At 46.3% G+C, this 16300-nt stretch overlaps 1 protein-coding gene across 4 annotated transcripts in view; it reads left to right on the top strand.

Moving 5' to 3' along the window:
* The window catches only part of CCDC102A (coiled-coil domain containing 102A), a 272741-nt gene that overhangs the window by 111954 nt on the left and 144487 nt on the right, over window positions 1-16300 (top strand). The window contains exon 1 of one of the 4 annotated variants that reach the window (XM_069217333.1): window positions 10299-10608. The exons of the other annotated variants lie outside the window; for them this stretch is intronic. The gene's annotated coding sequence lies outside the window, so the exon portion shown is untranslated. Of the gene's footprint in view, window positions 1-10298; window positions 10609-16300 lie in introns of those variants that run through there. 4 annotated transcript variants of the gene reach the window in all.

The following is a 16300-nucleotide window of genomic DNA, read 5'->3' as shown; positions in this document are numbered from 1 at the left end:
GCAGGATTTTTCTTAGCAATACGTTACAATTGCAAGTGCCTGTAAATTGACTATATGCATCCAGCAGTTAGGAAAGCAAAAATGGAGCATTTTTTGTTGTTGTAATTCTGAAGTGTGCAGAAACAGGTGTTTTAATAGGATCAAAACAAATCGAAACACTTTGCTTGGTGATGCATAAATGATAAATATTCACAAAATCGCACAAACTTGTGTGCTATCTAGTTTTATCAGTAAAACTGTATGCCTGTGCAAATTTAGTGGCCATTGCAATAGAAAATGCGCTGTCTGTAAATGCCAGTACGCTACCACGCAAGGGTAACTGGTTACGAGAGTCTAATCTTGTTATAAGTGTGTAAAAGTAACAACAGTAGAATGATAAGATGGCTGCAGAAAGAAACTTTCCCATGGAACTTTTAGACATTTGTGGCCCCCTTCAAACTTAATTTTTACAGGAGTAATATTTACCCCTAGAAAACAGCATACAGGCTTCAATCATAAGTACAAGTGTATGTTAGTGATAATAGAGTTTAATGCACTCATGATAAGCCACCCTAACTTAGTTTTTGCCTGCTTTACACTGGTGTATATTAACAGTAATATCTCAGAGGAGTGGTCACGAAAATCCAGTGCAAATTTGTTAAACTCCCACTCAGACCTAATTTAGTAGTCTTTTACAAACATTTGTAAATGCATTACGCACACTTCGCTGTACATTAGTTCCACTTGAATCTGTGTAAGAGCTGCAGACGGTGTTTGAAAGTGCACTCATTTTCCAGCTTCCTCTATCTGTGATGGGTTTTGGAAGAGCACACAAGCTATGGTAAAGTATTTTAAAGTAAAAAGTGAAGAATATGGCAAGTTAAACCTTGTTATTATTTTTATAAATTTCTTAAGTTTAAATGTGCAGATCTTCGACTACACACACATTGAGATCAGCTTTTGGCAAAGTTGTGTTTACGAAGACTCTTCACTTATTTCTATTTTTACTGTCCAGTCTGGTTTCATAACGCAGTCAGTTGTCTGGTATCCTGGCAATACCATTCCTACATTCCCATCACAAACCGGAGTCTGAAAGTTCTTGTGATGATCCGTTTACGTTGTTCTGGTTCATGTATAGGTTGACGTGACTTGCATGGTGTGAGGATTTTCAATAATCTGATAGGTAAAGGATATTCTACAATGTTAGTGCATAGTCCAGAGGCAGTTGGAACGCATTGCCATGTTGGGAGTATATTTGTATTTGGCAGAGGTCTTCACCGTGTTCTGTGTGGACTCTTGTTTTTTTTCAGGTAGTTGTATTGTTTGTTAATTATAGGGGTAGCATTTCTTCTGGTTGTGATTATATTTGAGTGAATGTGTTTGAAGCTGCACTGAGCTGGTGTCATGAACTTGACATGCATTGGCCTGGGAATAGCATTTAGAATGATTTCAATAACTGCAATTCCGACACATTGGAAGGAGAACAGGGAAGGAACAAGTGGAGGGCTGCTGATTACTTCCAGGTTTTTTGTGGCAAACTTAGTTTATCTTCATCAAGATCCCAGGCTAGCAAGGCCCTCCCTGGACTCTGCTCATGTTACATTTGAGGGGGTTCCCCCACCCCGCTTCCAGCTTCATGGCTCAAAGTGGTTAAACCGGACATTCTCACTTTTGAAGGAATTCAGAAGAGATAAACCCTTAGATTACAGATTCCCATGTGAGCCATCAGGAGGAGTCTGTTCATTCTGACCAGGCAGCATAGGAAATGAAAGTGTGCTGAGTGAATGAGTAATATGTGAGACCCAAAAGGAAAGATGAGTCCATGTGCAGGCCTCAAATACATAGACTAGTCAACTTCCAAACCGTCCTATTTCCATCTAATCAGTCTTTGAGATCTAAGAGGGTTTTGTGTAGGATATTTATTTACTTATGTCTAATACCCTTCCTGCAGTATAGGCTATCAACCTGGACTTGTCCCATGAGAGTTCCAGGACAGGGCTTTCCTTGTGGTGTTTGATCGGCTTGTAGAGGGTGTCACCTATCTAACCACAGCTTCTTTTAATGACTTCTTCATGAGCAGGGAGTTGGAAAGTCTGCTGTTATAGGTTATTGCAGCTGATGCCATTTGGCCAGCAGATTTGGAGGATTTTCCTCAGGCAGCTGTAGATAAAGATCTGAACTTTGTTGATGGTGGTCACTGTTGTCCTCCAAAGTTCTGCTCCATGCCAAAGGACTGATTTTACATTGGTGTTAAAAAGCCTGATCTTAGTTTGCACCATTAAGCCCTTGAAGCTCCAGATCTTCTTTAGCTGAATGCAGGCTGCCTTGCTTTGCCAATTCTTGCCATGATGTTAGCATCTATGCTGGCCTGATTGCCTATGACACAGCCCAGTTGCCCAGTTAGGTGATTACCTCAACCTCTTCCAGAGCACTGCCTGAAAGAGTGACAGCAGTTGTGCTGGCCATGTTAGGCTCCAGGATCTAGTTTTTTCCCTGTAGATGTTGAGGCCAGGTTGTGCTGATGTCACTGCCACATTGTCAGTCTTCTCTTGCTTTTGCAGATGGGTATGGGAGAGTAGGGCAAGGCGGTCTGCAAAGTCCAGGTCGTCGAGCTGCATCCAAGGTGTCCATTGGGTCCCATGTCTTTTCCTTATTATGGATATCTTCATGATCCAGTCTGCAGCCAGCAGGGAGAGAAAAGGTGAGAGCAAACACCCATAGCAGATGCCAGTTTTCGCTTGGACGGCCTCAGTGAGTTGTTCTCCATGGTCTGTCTTGCAGGTCATTCATTTGTAAGGCTACCTGATGATTCTTACAAGTTTATCTGGCACACCGTAGTGGTGGACAAGAGTCCAAAGGATTGCTATGAACATGCTGTTGAGTGCCTTCTCATAGTCAATGAAATTCACATCGAGGGCGGAGTTCTATTTCATAAACTGTTTAAAAGTTATGCACAGTTTTGCAGTCTGGTATGTGCAGGTTCTGTCTTTGCGGAAGCCAGCTTTCTGGTCTCGCAACTGAACTCTGATTTGTTCCTTCATTCTGTTCAGAATGACTGGATTAAACACTTTGCCTGCGGTTGACAGATGAGTTATCCCTCTGTAGTTAGCCTAGTTACACAGGTCCATAGGGTATTTGGGCTTTAATTCAGTATATAATACTTGGAATTCTGTAATCCCTGTAAAAACACAGCCTCTAATTTCCTTCTAATCAATTACTTGTGACGCACCCAGTCGACTAATACAAAAAAAATATATTAATACTAAAGTTGCTTTTTGATGTCACAGTGCCTGCTAACAGAGCTAGCAGCCAAGGGGAAAGGCAGGTCTGGTTATAAAGAAATAAAACGAAACATGTTTTTTTTTTTTTTTTTTTTTGCTCTGGTTTTCTATCTGTACCGCAACCAGCAGAAACAAGATATTTATGATAATTATTTCTTGTTTGCACTCATTAGGTAAATATAGAAACATTAGAATTTTTCTCCACGTTTCTACATGTTCCGAGCTACTGTGCATTTAAAAAAAAAAAATACTTGCAACAAATCACTATTTTTTTTATGTACTTAAGTTTGCACTAGAGAGTCTATTTTTTAATTCAGCACTTTTGCAGACTTGCTCTTTTTTATATGAAAGAGCTATGCACCAGTGATTTGAGTGGTGTGTGGGAAAGGCGATCGAATGATCATGTATCATAAGAACTAAAGTACCCCATCATACGAGATAAGGATATTGCAAATCATCTCAGAGTTCCATTACATTATAAAGGAACTCTGCCTTTTCCTTCGTTCCTTTATATGGTTGTGGAACTCCTTGGTGACTTGCAATATCCTTGTAATGTACAACGGGGGTACTTTAGCCCATATATCTCTGTCTTTCTCCTGTGGTCGATACAGCTTAACAGTTAGAAAAAGAAAAAAAAAATGTTGATATAATCATCAACTGGGTGACCTCAATATAATGTTCTAATTTTGTTATTAGAGTAAGAACCATAATCAAGTCACTAGAGCAGGGTATTTATATTTGCACCAAGAAAATGTACCTGACAAGCAAGTGTAATATGCTCGTCAAATTGTTTCTCTTGCGGTTTGTGTTGAGACCCAACATAGTTAAAAGATTGTGCTGAGTAGAACATTAAAAAAAAGCAAAAGATTGACAATGTGTGACTTGCAGTGAAACCACAAATGATTCAAGGACTGAATTTCTTAGTACATAGGAGATGAGAGTCATAAAGGTGAGAGTTAAATTGTATGAATCTCTTTGGTACATACAGTAGTTTCTTAAAGAAAAGTAAACAGTGTAAAGCTTATTCAGAATCAATTCTGACCAAGGATAAGTTGCAGTTTGTTATAATAAACAATAGAATGTGGGGCACCCAAAACTTATTGTTATTATTTTGGTGTTCTCTAGTAATTCTTGGTCTAATCCTTAAGTGTGAAAGCATAACAAAGTTAGAGAGATTAGAGTGCTTGACCTGAAGGAAGTTGGGTTTGTCTTACGTGTCAATAACCACAGATATTGAAAGTTTTCCCCTGGTTGATCAAATTCACTGTCACAAGGAGTCTGGTTGATTATTTTCACTTTGGCGAGAGAGTTGTGCCCGGTTTACCACACAGCATAATTCTCATCTTGTGTAGCATCTAGTTATCCATATTTATGTGGCGTTAGGAGATTAATGGGTGGTTAAATGCATGGTGTGTCATTTGCGTAGTTTTCACTAGTTCAGATTATGGTGTATCTCAGATAAATTGCATTTATCTCAGACGTTTTATCCAGTGTGTTCTGTTGCATGAATTTATGTGGCGTGTCTTGATGGTTACCTCTCATGGAACATGCACAGTCGCCATCTTTAGAGCATGTCTGAATTGTGTTCTATTGTGTCTTTCTACATGCCGGTTGAATACGTTACACCTAGATTCAAGATTTGACACCATGTAAGATTGGGCTAGTTAATATCCAGGTGCCAGTAGCTAGTGACCCAGCTTCAGATATCTTAACTACCACCCAGCAGATAATCACTTGAAACCTCATGCTCCGCTTAACCCGTTTTCTTGCTTCCCATGTAGGCAAAGTGAGCATTGACTCAACGGGCAAGATCTGTAGGCTTGCTTATTCTCAAATAAATCTAGAAATGGAATGCATGTATTTTACAGAACTTATAATTACACAATCCTGAGTCCCAGCCCCATTACCCATAAACATCTGATTTTGGAGATCTGTAACAAAGGTTGCTAACATACAGAATGCCTAATTCACAACCATTTTTGCACTGCTAAGTTTCACATCAGTCCAGGATTGGTGGAATTTTATATTTATAAAATGTACTTATGGATATGGAAATCCACCAGTTGGGCGATATTGCTGAATTCACATCTTTGGAGCTGGGTGCGAAAATAATACTGTTAAAGAGGAATCACAATGCAAAATGAAATGATTGAAGAATACTTTGTCTGTGGGTATTCAAAATACTTTTGCAATGATTTTGCAGGTTGCTTTCAGCTATGGAAATGCACACAAATTTACTCCTGTCAAAGTGCCTTTCCACACTGGGTAAGGAGGAAAAAGTCAGCTATATTTAACAAATGGAGTAGACGAAGGGGTTTCTCCACCAGAGAGGAAAAAACTATCTTTATACAGGAAAAAAGTTACATGTGCAAATGCACATTTGGTTATAGTGCCGATTTTTTTACGCCTAGTGGCAATCCTGCATGTATGTGTTTTACACACTGAATTACTCTACAGAATCTACCGCCATCATATATTCCTGTTATTCTTTACAGAGTTCTAAAAAGTTGGAACTGTTTTTCAAGTGCAACACTTCTTGAGCAGATATTTGACTTTTGTTAAAAAGGCAATTGGAGATTGCTAAGTCGGTTCTATGGGATCCGCACAAACTCTTAGGCAGTCCTTTTAACTCATATTGCCTGTCCCTGGAAATGCAGAAACAATAGCGAAGATATCCTATAGCCGGGCACGTCCCTGTTTAATATAGTAGATAAATGGATGCAAAGGAAATATTCACACACAAATAAATGATACCACACCAGTTTTATTTGGCGAATTGTATGTTGCAGGTTATTTAGTAAGGTAATGGGTTCACTTATGGGTGATCCAAGGGCAGCCAATGACAATAGACCTAAGCTGACTTCCCGCCTGACTGGCCTGCAAACACCAGTAATAAGAACATTTGGTGCAGAAACCTTAGGGTTCCCCCATATTTGGGCCCCATAGTCCAGGTCAAACGTCTTGGTGAGCCATCACATATGTGCCTCTTGCAGTGTCGTACACCAGCATTGGGCCTGCAGTACTTAGTGCAGGCTTGTTGTGGCGTTCATGCCTGGTTGAGCTGGGCCTTAAAGCATTGTCTCTCATCTTGGTTGCATTAAGCCCTTAAAAGCATGTTACAGCAGCACGGGCAAACAGGATCTCAAGCTTCAGGGGTACAAAGGGAGTTCTAAGTACAACCCAGTGTCTCCCTCTAATTGAACAAATCGCAGCCTCTTTGATCTTCCCGACGGGCCCAGGTATTTGGCCCTTACCCCTTAAAGGATGACGGCCATAAAGTCCGTCTCTGGTCCAGTCTTGTCTCTTCACTGCTGTGCAGAGCTTATGTGAGTCAAGAGCTGAACACAGGATAAGTGATATGGGCTGTCTTCTAGTGAGTACAGTTGGCATTTTCAAATGTTTAATCAAATTCAAAGTTTTTCCCAACCTTTTGGGACGACCATGGCAACCATTGAGGGTGAAACCGCCTTCTCGCAAGTTGAATATTCTACCTAGGCTCTCTCTGCTCAGAGCACAGGATGCCGGATAGGGCATCAGCGCAGTCCATTGCATGAGGTGTGTGCCACTGGCCTAAGCTGTCCAGCAAAAGATTTTGCCTTGGTGTTACTCTCTCCGGGGTCACACTGTGGCCTCCTAGAACTGGTTCAAAGCTTTTGCTCAAGCACAAAAGTTCCTTCCTTGGCATGCTCAGTGAAAGCCTGAGATGCACTTAGCTTCACAAAGCATCCAAAGGGAAGGGCAAAGCTAAGAGAGCAGTGCATGGTGCCTTGTAGCAAGAAGGGGATACAGCGACTTCTGACTACCATTTATCTAATGGAGCACACTAGAATCTTAGGGGCCTCATAAACACAGAGGTGAGGCCTGACTTGGTCATCCATCTCCCATGTACCCACTTACTCGGAGGCACATGCAACACATACTCGGGCGGGGGGAGGAAGGGGTCCAGTTCTGACCTGCTACAACGATTTATAGGGTACGCTGTCCAGCTTGAGTTTGTCCCTTCTGTGGCCCATACCTTACTTAATGTATCCTTCTCAATGCTAACCTTCTTTAAATAGGCCTTTAAAACTTGTTCTTATCGTGTCACATTTGCTGTGCATTCAAAGACAAAGGTCTTCTAGGGAGCTTGGTGTTTACTTTTTTTTTTTTCTCCGACTTCAAAGTGAGATGATTTGTGTGACAATCATCCTGGCCAATTGGGTTATGCTGGAGGAAGGCTTATACGATTTTGTGTTGTTTTTCTAGCACACAACAAAATGTAAATGGCAGTAAATAAACTGTGCACATTTTATGTAATTCTGAATTGTGGTCAAACCAAATATTTTAATACAATCAAAACAAATCAGTGCACTAGGTTATGACGTTTCCACACATTATTGTTTGTGCGCTGTAAACTTTTATCAGTAAAAATGTATATCCGTGCAAATGTAATGGTCATTTTAAATGAAGATGTTTTGTCTCTAATGGCAGTGCCCTACCACACCATGCATACTCCACTTTACCCTACTTCATCTACACCACACCACTGCACTCTATTCTGTACCACTCTGCACTTCGCTACTTCTCTCTACAACACTCATTACTGCACATCTAGTCTACACCACTCTACTCCACTTCACTGTACTCTTCTGTACTCTGTAAAACTCTATTCAATGCCAATGCACTCTACTACATTCTGCTCCACTATGCACCTCTACACTGTCACTGCCCTCTACACCAATCCAGTCTGTGCTGTGCCACTCCAATCCACACCACTTCACTCTTTGCGACTCCACTCTGCTCTGCAAGACTGCATCCTATGCCACTGCACTTTATTCTGTACAACGCCACTCTAATGCACTCGATGCCACTCCACGCTGAAACAATTAACTCTACCCCACTCAACTCCACGCCCCTCCGTTCTGTGCCGCTTCTCTTTCCTCTATGCCACTGCACTCAGTGATGCACTGCTCCACTCTGTACCACTCTGCACTACACTACTTCCCTCTACACCACTCATCACTGCACTCTACACCACTCTACTGTACTCTGCACCCCTCTATTCAATGACAATGCACTCTACCACATTCTGCTCCACTATGCATCTCTGCACTATGTCACTGCCCTCTACACCAATCCAGTCTGTGCCACTCCACTCTGCACCACTCCACTCTTTGCGACTCCACTCTGCTGTGAAAAACTGCATCCAATGCCAATGCACTCTACCCTGTACCACGCCACTCTACTCTAATGCACTCTGTACTCTACCCCACTCAATGGCACACCCCTCCGTTCTGTGGCACTCCACTCTCCTCTATGGCACGGCAGTCAATGCTGCACCACTCTGCGCCACTCTGCACCACTCTCCTCTATGCCACTGCACTTTAATCTAACCACTGCAGTCTGTGCCAATGCACCCTATACCACTTTACTCAAAACCAATGCACTCTGCGCCAGTCTACTCCACATCACTGCACTCTACGCCATTGCCCTCTCCACGATTGTACTCTGTCACTACACTCTACGCCACTCTGTTCTACTCCACACTGCTGTACTTTATGCCACTGCTCTCACACTATTCTACGACAATGCACTCTCTGCTACTCTACAATACATCAATGCAGTCTACAACAGTCTACTCTGCAACACAGCACTGCCAATGAACTCTACGCAACTGTACTCTACACCACTCTACTCCATGCCACTCTATCCCAATGCACTCTGCTACACTACATGCTACATCACTATACCCTACACCACTCCAGTCTACTCTGCACCACTCCACTCTACTTGCAACACCTACTACACTACTACACTTTGCTCTACGCCACTCCAGGACACTGTGCCACTCCACTCTAGGACTCTACTCTACTATGACTCTCTACTCCAAGCCACTCTGCTCAATGGCACTCTACACCCTTCCACTGTACGATACTACTTCCTCAACTACACTCTTTGCCGCTCCACAACACTCCTCACCACTTTACGGCTTTATGCCACTCCATAGCACTCCACTTTATGACACTCCACTCTCCTTTACCCCATTAACTTTTCTCCATGCTGACCAGCAGTCTCGTGGGTGCACGGCATGGGTAAACATATTGACAAAGCCAATAGCTCTTACTTAGGCGAGTTCAATTGGCTTTGCAAGTCCTTGTTTATTCTTGTAGCTGATAAGGAAGTGCAGTGCGAGGAGGCAAACTGTAGGATTGTAGGTATAACTTACTTTTGCAGTTGTTTTAGTCACTGGTCAGGCTGATCACCTTGAGGGAGGAAAGGGGGCATGGAGGGCATGGAGGTCACGGGGGAGTTGTGAAATCGTTATGGCAGATTAAGAAAACGTTTGGTTAAAAGGTGTTCCCGAGTCATGAGAACAGTTGAAACGGGGGCAGAGATGTTGGGTTTTAAGGCAGAGTGTGTGTGTGTGTGTCTATTAGGGAAAGATAGCTGCTAGGCGTCTTGATATGTACAGGTACTACACACATCTGTCTAATTAAATCGGCCATTTCCACATTCCACAAGGTGCGGTTCATGTGTTTGCATCAACTCGCCTACTGTCACTGGCTTAGTAAATTTAAAACACACCACTTGCCACGGATTTACGCGAAAGCTTGCTGTATACGTAATATCAAAACCGTGTGCCTTGAAAAGACTTTCAGATCACGATTGGTGAACGGTGCCCACTTTTCTTTCTGAGGCCTGGGCCTGTCCATTTCCCGGTCCGACTAGTGACGCCTAACAGTGGATGGGGCTAACGTGGGTACAGGGCTGTCAGTTCCACCCCGTGACCTTAGACTGCGTCACGGATGATGAAGCCGTGTATGCGCTGAAGTAGAGTCCTCGCCATGTTCTGTGCGGCTGTAGCTCCTTTGAGTGGGCAGGGCACCCCCTCCAGCCCCCGAACTTCTGCAGCCATCTGCTGCTGCAGCTGTGAATGTGGCTATTGAGTTACCAGCATCCCGCGGCCCCTCGGTGTCGGTGACAGACCCTGATTTACACCTCCACTTCCTGGCCCTGCCTGAGGTTGTGCTCCTTCCCCACCCCCCTTAAGTTACTTCGTTCCTGCCCCCTCCGCCGACTCACGCAGGGAAGAATGAAGCAGGAGAGCGAAAAAAACGCCAGGCATTTCTGGAAAGAGGGCTCAGTACAGGTGGGGCACTCTGGAAACTAGATAGAGGAGGAAAAATACTGATGGAAAGAGAAAAAGAACGGGGTCGTGGGAAACAGAGAAAGAAGCGGTGACCGGGCCGAGGGATGAAGAGAAGCTGGAGGACAGAGCTAAATGGCGTGGCAGATGGAGGGGAAGGCTAAGGAAGAAAGTGCTGAGTGGCAGACTGGAGGAGGCCAGAACAAAGACATTCAGGCAAAGGTATGGCAAAAATCCCCTGGCCATGGTGGATAATTAGCTGAATTGCCATTTGTAAACTCGCATACTGTCAGCTATCAATAATTTTATATAGTGCTAGCTATCACGGTTTTGCTACTTCGCGGTGCTCTACATAAGGAGTACTCCCTTAACAAGTTATACCAAGAGCTCAACAGATGTTTTCGAGTTTGCGCTTCTGGTACAGGGATTACAAAGGGCCATATCTGTTTGCTTAACGTTTTTCTCACATAGGGTTGTCGTATCTGCAAAGGACAAAGAGAAGTTCCTTCAGTTGCTTTGGGACGCGTGCCCTTGCAAGCCAACCCCAGTGCCGTGCGCATGCTTCGTGCTACTGAAACTTGCACACGCTGAGGAGGGGCTCCTTTTGGGAGGCGGCCCTGCAGTCGCAGGGGTCCTCCGACTTAATCATACTAGAAACGGCGCGTAAACACACTTAACAGTGGTGTCAGGTCATATAGGCACGAGACCAATATGTGCCAGAGTTTTGCGTCTCTTTGGTAATCTGGACACCTGGGGTCCGTATTACTGACGTCTGACAAGGCACACGGTCCTTGTTTGTGCCAGGCACACCTTTAAATAGGCGTCCCGGGCTCAAACAGCCAGAGTACACCCTGTTACCATGAATGTGCTGCGTCCTGGAAAGCTGCAAACTCGGATTGGCCTGGGAGCAGTGCATGCAGGGACATACAGACCCGCTGCATGTTTCACAGTGCAGACGGCAACCTGCCTGCGCGTTGAAGCGGGGCTAGAGACCTGTTTGGGAGGGATATTTGGGAGCCCTTTCCCTCTTCTAGAGGGCTGCCCCCCCAGGGTCGCACTCACAATGTCACACCTTTTGTAGCACACTTGTCAGTGCAGCTCCTAAGGGAATATTTGCGTCTACTCCCACGTGTATATTATGTCGCCGGCGCAGAGTCAGTGATTCCGTCATTTGCTTGGAGCCATGCCTGCGTGCCTCTGAAGGTAGAGCTGGCGCTGCATGTGCACCTGCACCGTCAGTTTTACAGAAGGGACCGAAAAAGCGACAGTGGCCCCTTCAGTAATACTGTAGTGCTCGGCACACACCTGTTGTGCCCCGTGTAGAGTCGGCGATCGTCTCTAATGAAGATGCGGAGACAGAGCTGATTTTAAACCTGTTACTTTATTTTTGCCATATCTCTGTCTCAGTTCTGTTTCCGTTCCCGCCGTTCTTCCTTCTTTTATCTCCTATCTCTACGTCACACAGCCCCCACCATTAGCGTGTCATAGTGAGGGTTGTGACCCTGAATGCCCCTGTCCGGGAGAATATTGTTGGGCTCGGCCGGCAGACAGCGACCACTACATTCCTCCCTAAAACAAGGCAAACAAAAGAAAAAACTAAAAACCCATATCTAATAAGCAAGGAATACCACTGGAACTGGGGCTGCAGAGTAAACTGCAGTGAAAGAACAAAAGATCTGGCTCACAAAGTCAGCATACCTCCTAGATGGGGCCGGGTTGGAGCTTAAATGATATCGACGGGCTCCGGCCTTTCCAGGCAGCGGCAGGGAACCGCCACTCTCGATCAACCCATTCCGTGCAGGACGTGTGCTCCCCCCGGCTGCTGACGATCTGGACTCTGACGGCATCTGCCATCCTGGCGTCACGCTGTCTCGCGGCGAGTGCCGGCCCTGGGACAAGGACTCCTGTGAAAGAGCAAAATCTTCCGAGGCGCTTTAAAAATCCTCGCTCAGAGGGCTATCTCCCCCACAGTCGACAGGGAAAGTGGGGGAAAACCTCTTGAATTGGGACACGTTCCTTCTAACTCGCTCCTTGCCATGATCATGATCCCTTTGACGGCAGTCTCTGTCCATGGTTCAGCTTCGAACAGCAGCCAAAACTTCCCTCCTGGGTGGCGGTCTCTAACAAGCACTGTGTCCCCCACCTGGTTCGGGCTGACGGGCTTCTTGCCTCTGCGATGCATAATTGTTGTTGCGGGACCTCCATTCCATAGATCGGTTCGGGAGTATCGACTGGGCGGCCCATGGAGGGTGTTGTGGGATGGCCTTGGTTACCACTCTTCCAAAGCACCGCTGACTTGGGGCAACCCCAGTGGATGCATGGGGCGTAACTCTGTATTCACGAAGAAGCGTATACAGGGCGCTCTCAGTATTCTGCAATTCAGTGGTGGCAATGCGGATTGTCTTCATCAGTGTCTTTACAAATCTTTCCACCTCCCCACTCGCTTGGGGCCAACGGGGAGTGATCCGGCAGTGTTTGGTGTTACGGGATATCAAAAAGTTTAACCATTCACAGCTACTGACTGGGGGGCTGTTGTCTGTGTGGACCTCACAGAAGAGGCCGTGGGTGGCTATCACCTTTTCGACCTTTGGGATGACTACAGCTGCCGAGGTTGTCGGCACGATTTCCACCTTGGGGTACCGGGAGTAGTCGTCCACCATTATCAGCATGTATGATCCATCGGGCAGGCTCCCGAAATCTGCACGGACCCTCTGCAAAGGAGCGGTGGGGCCATCTTCGGTGATGACTGACGCTGGAGGGTCTGGTGCACCACTTGCCTGACAGGGATACACCCCTTCACCACATCCTCCACTAGTTGGTCCAGTCCGGGGAACCAGACTTTACTTCGGAGTCTGTTTTTGGACTTCACAATGCCCTGGTGGGCGTCATGCGCCAGGAGGACGGCCCGAGATCTCAGGCAGGTGGGAATTACCAGCCTGGGGCCTCGCAGCAGGCATCCTTCCTCACTCATTGCAAGCTTCTGCCAGACGTGGAACAGGACCTGCAGGGTTGCTTTGGCCTCGGTTGTTCGAAACGTTGCCGGATATTACAGTGGGCACCAGTTGCCAGATCTAGCCGCCTCCATGGCCATTTGTAGACAGTCCTGATTAGCGGCTTCCACCACTTCAGCTAGTGGTGTGGGTATTGGCTGAGCCCGGACCACTACCAGCCTGACGTATTCCTCTGTTTCAGTGGCTTCTTTGGCCTCTTGGGGGGTGGCATGCCGTGCTTGGCGAGATAGGAAGTCTGCAGGGTTATGGGTGCCTGGCTGGTGGTACTCCATGTTGAAATCGAATTCTTGGAGCTGCAGTATCCATTTTTCGATCCGTGTTGGGGGCTTACATGACAACCCTTTGAAGAGGGGGAGGGAGTGGTTTGTGGTTCGATACTATGGGGAACGCCTTGGCATAACGGTACAGGTGGAAGTGCCGACACCTCCAGTGGATGGCGATAGCCTCCCACTCAATCTGGGAATAGCGTTGCTCTGTAGGCGTCAGAGTCCTGCTGGCAAACACGATGGGAGCCCACTCGCAGCAATCTTGCTTCTGGGTAAGGACTGCACCCAGGCCAGTGGGGCTGGCATCGACGGCCAACTGGGATTCACGCTGGGGATTGAAGTTCACTAGGGTGGTGTCAGTTGAGGGCGTGTTCTTGGTGTCTTGGAAAGCAGATTCTTGCTCACTGCTCCACACCAAGGGATGGTCGGTCTTGGTCAGGTTTCTCAGTGGGCCAGTTATGTCCAACAAGTTCCTCATGAAGCGCCCGCAGTATGTGACCATAACTAGGAAGCTTCTAACCCCGGAAACAGAGGTCGGTGTGGGTGCTTCTTGGATGTCTCTTACTTTTGCAGGTTCTGGACCAATGCCTTGCTCTGAGAATCCGTATCAGAAGAAACAAATGACTCTTTTCAGGAACTTGCACTTTTCGTGGTGCAGAGTCAGTCCTTGTTCGTGCAGTCTCACAAACACGGCTCAAAGGCGTGCTGTGTGGCTTTCCAGTATGGGGGCATGCACCAATATGTCGTCACTCAAGTTCAGGACTCCCGGAGTCCTTGCTATACCCCTTTGATGGTGTGCTGGAACACCTCAGATGCGCTGGAGATGCCGAAGTTCTGGTGGGTGTACCTCCAGAGGCCTGTGTGGGTGGAGAAGGTAGTGATGGGCCGGGAATCGGGGTGTAACACCAGCTGGTGGTAGCCCAATCAGAGGTCCATCTTGTAGAACCACTTTGACCCTGAGAGCTCCCCATTGATGTAATCTGTTGTCAGGGTCAGCTGTCTCTCCCACTTGATGGCCTGATTGGGTAGTCACATGTCCACACAAATGCAGACAGCATCGGGCTGCCTGGGCTTCTTCGCGAGGACTATTTGGGATACTCAGGGATTGGGCTTGACACTCTTTCGATGATCCCTGCCTGTTCCGGGAGCTGTAGATCCCATTCACTCATCTGTTTCTGCGGGCGACTGGGCTCATGGATTCGTGAATATGCAGCTTGAGGAAGGTCCTTTGAGGCATCCAGTGCCCCTGAAAAGCACTTCAAACTCTCTGGTGAGGTCTCTCAGGCTGCTGGCGGGAATGCTGAAAGCGAAATGCACCAGTCCTAGGTCTTGGGCTGCTTGGTAACTGAGCAAGAATCCCGACCCCTCCTGTGACACGTAGAATTTGGCCTTTAAGCTTAGCACCTTCATGGGCAATGTCTGTTGTAAAAACACCCGCCATTTGTAGGGCTTGGGTGTACGCCTTCAGGAACACCCATACTTTTGTGGGTGTGAGTGGCAGGGTTTCGGTAGGTCGTGGTAGGCTTCGGTCGCCATGAGGTTAATAGAGGCTCCGGTGTCTTATCAACACTGGAAGGAGATGTCCTGCCACTACTACTTGGCATGTGAGCAGTCGTCGGCCTCTGTCTGATCCCTGGTCCACAGCCATTACCACATGGACTGTCTCTGGGTTGTCGTCCATATCGCTCTCCGACGTGGTGGTGGGTAGTGCTGCCACTGCCTTGACTGCTCTCTTAGGCACGGGCGGAGCAACTCTGGCTGAGGAGCAGCAGACTTTAGAGATGTGGTTCAACTTGCCACATGTACTACAAGTCTTCCCTTTGGCTGGGCAGCCGTCAGGGTGTGGCAGGGTGCCCCCGCACCATCTGCAGGTTTTGTCTTTCAGTTTTGACTGTGTGCTTCTGGTCCTGGCTTTGGTAGCTTCTGCAACTACTGCATTGACGGGCTCCGACTTCATCAGAGCAGTTGGTGGCTGCTCCATGTGTGCAGCCCGCACCTTAGACAGTTTCTTAGAGTGGGCTAGGGTGATGATGTCCCTCATGTGTATGTTAGGTTCTTGTAAGATGTGTTCGCGGATGTAGGAAGTTGGCTCTGTATGCACTATTTCAAAGTAAGGAATAGTATGCACAGAGTCCAAGGGTTCCCCTTAGAGGTAAGATAGTGGCAAAAATAGATAATTCTAATGCTCTATTTTGTGGTAGTGTGGTCAAGCAGTAGGCTTATCAAAGGAGTAGTGTTAAGCATTTGGTGTATATACACACAGGCAATAAATGAGGAACACACACTCAGAGACAATTCCAGGCCAATAGGTTTTTGTATAGAAAAATAAATGTTCTTAGTTTATTTTAAGAACCCCAGGTTCAAATTCTACATGTAATATCTCATTTGAAAGGTATTGCAGGTAAGTACTTTAGGAACTTTGAATAATCACAATAGCATATATACTTTTTACATAAAACACATATAGCTATTTTAAATGTGGACACAGTGCAATTTTCAACAGTTCCTGGGGGAGGTAAGTTATTGTTAGTTCTTGCAGGTAAGTAAACCACCTACGGGGTTCAAATTGGGGTCCAAGGTAGCCCACCATTGGGGGTTCAGAGCAACCCCAAAGTTACCACACCAGCAGCTCAGGGC

Source organism: Pleurodeles waltl, chromosome 12 (genome assembly GCF_031143425.1).
Source record: "Pleurodeles waltl isolate 20211129_DDA chromosome 12, aPleWal1.hap1.20221129, whole genome shotgun sequence".
Classification (NCBI taxonomy): domain Eukaryota; kingdom Metazoa; phylum Chordata; class Amphibia; order Caudata; family Salamandridae; genus Pleurodeles; species Pleurodeles waltl.
The sequence above is the reverse complement of the archived record's forward strand: the minus strand, read 5'-3'. Positions and strand labels throughout refer to the sequence as shown.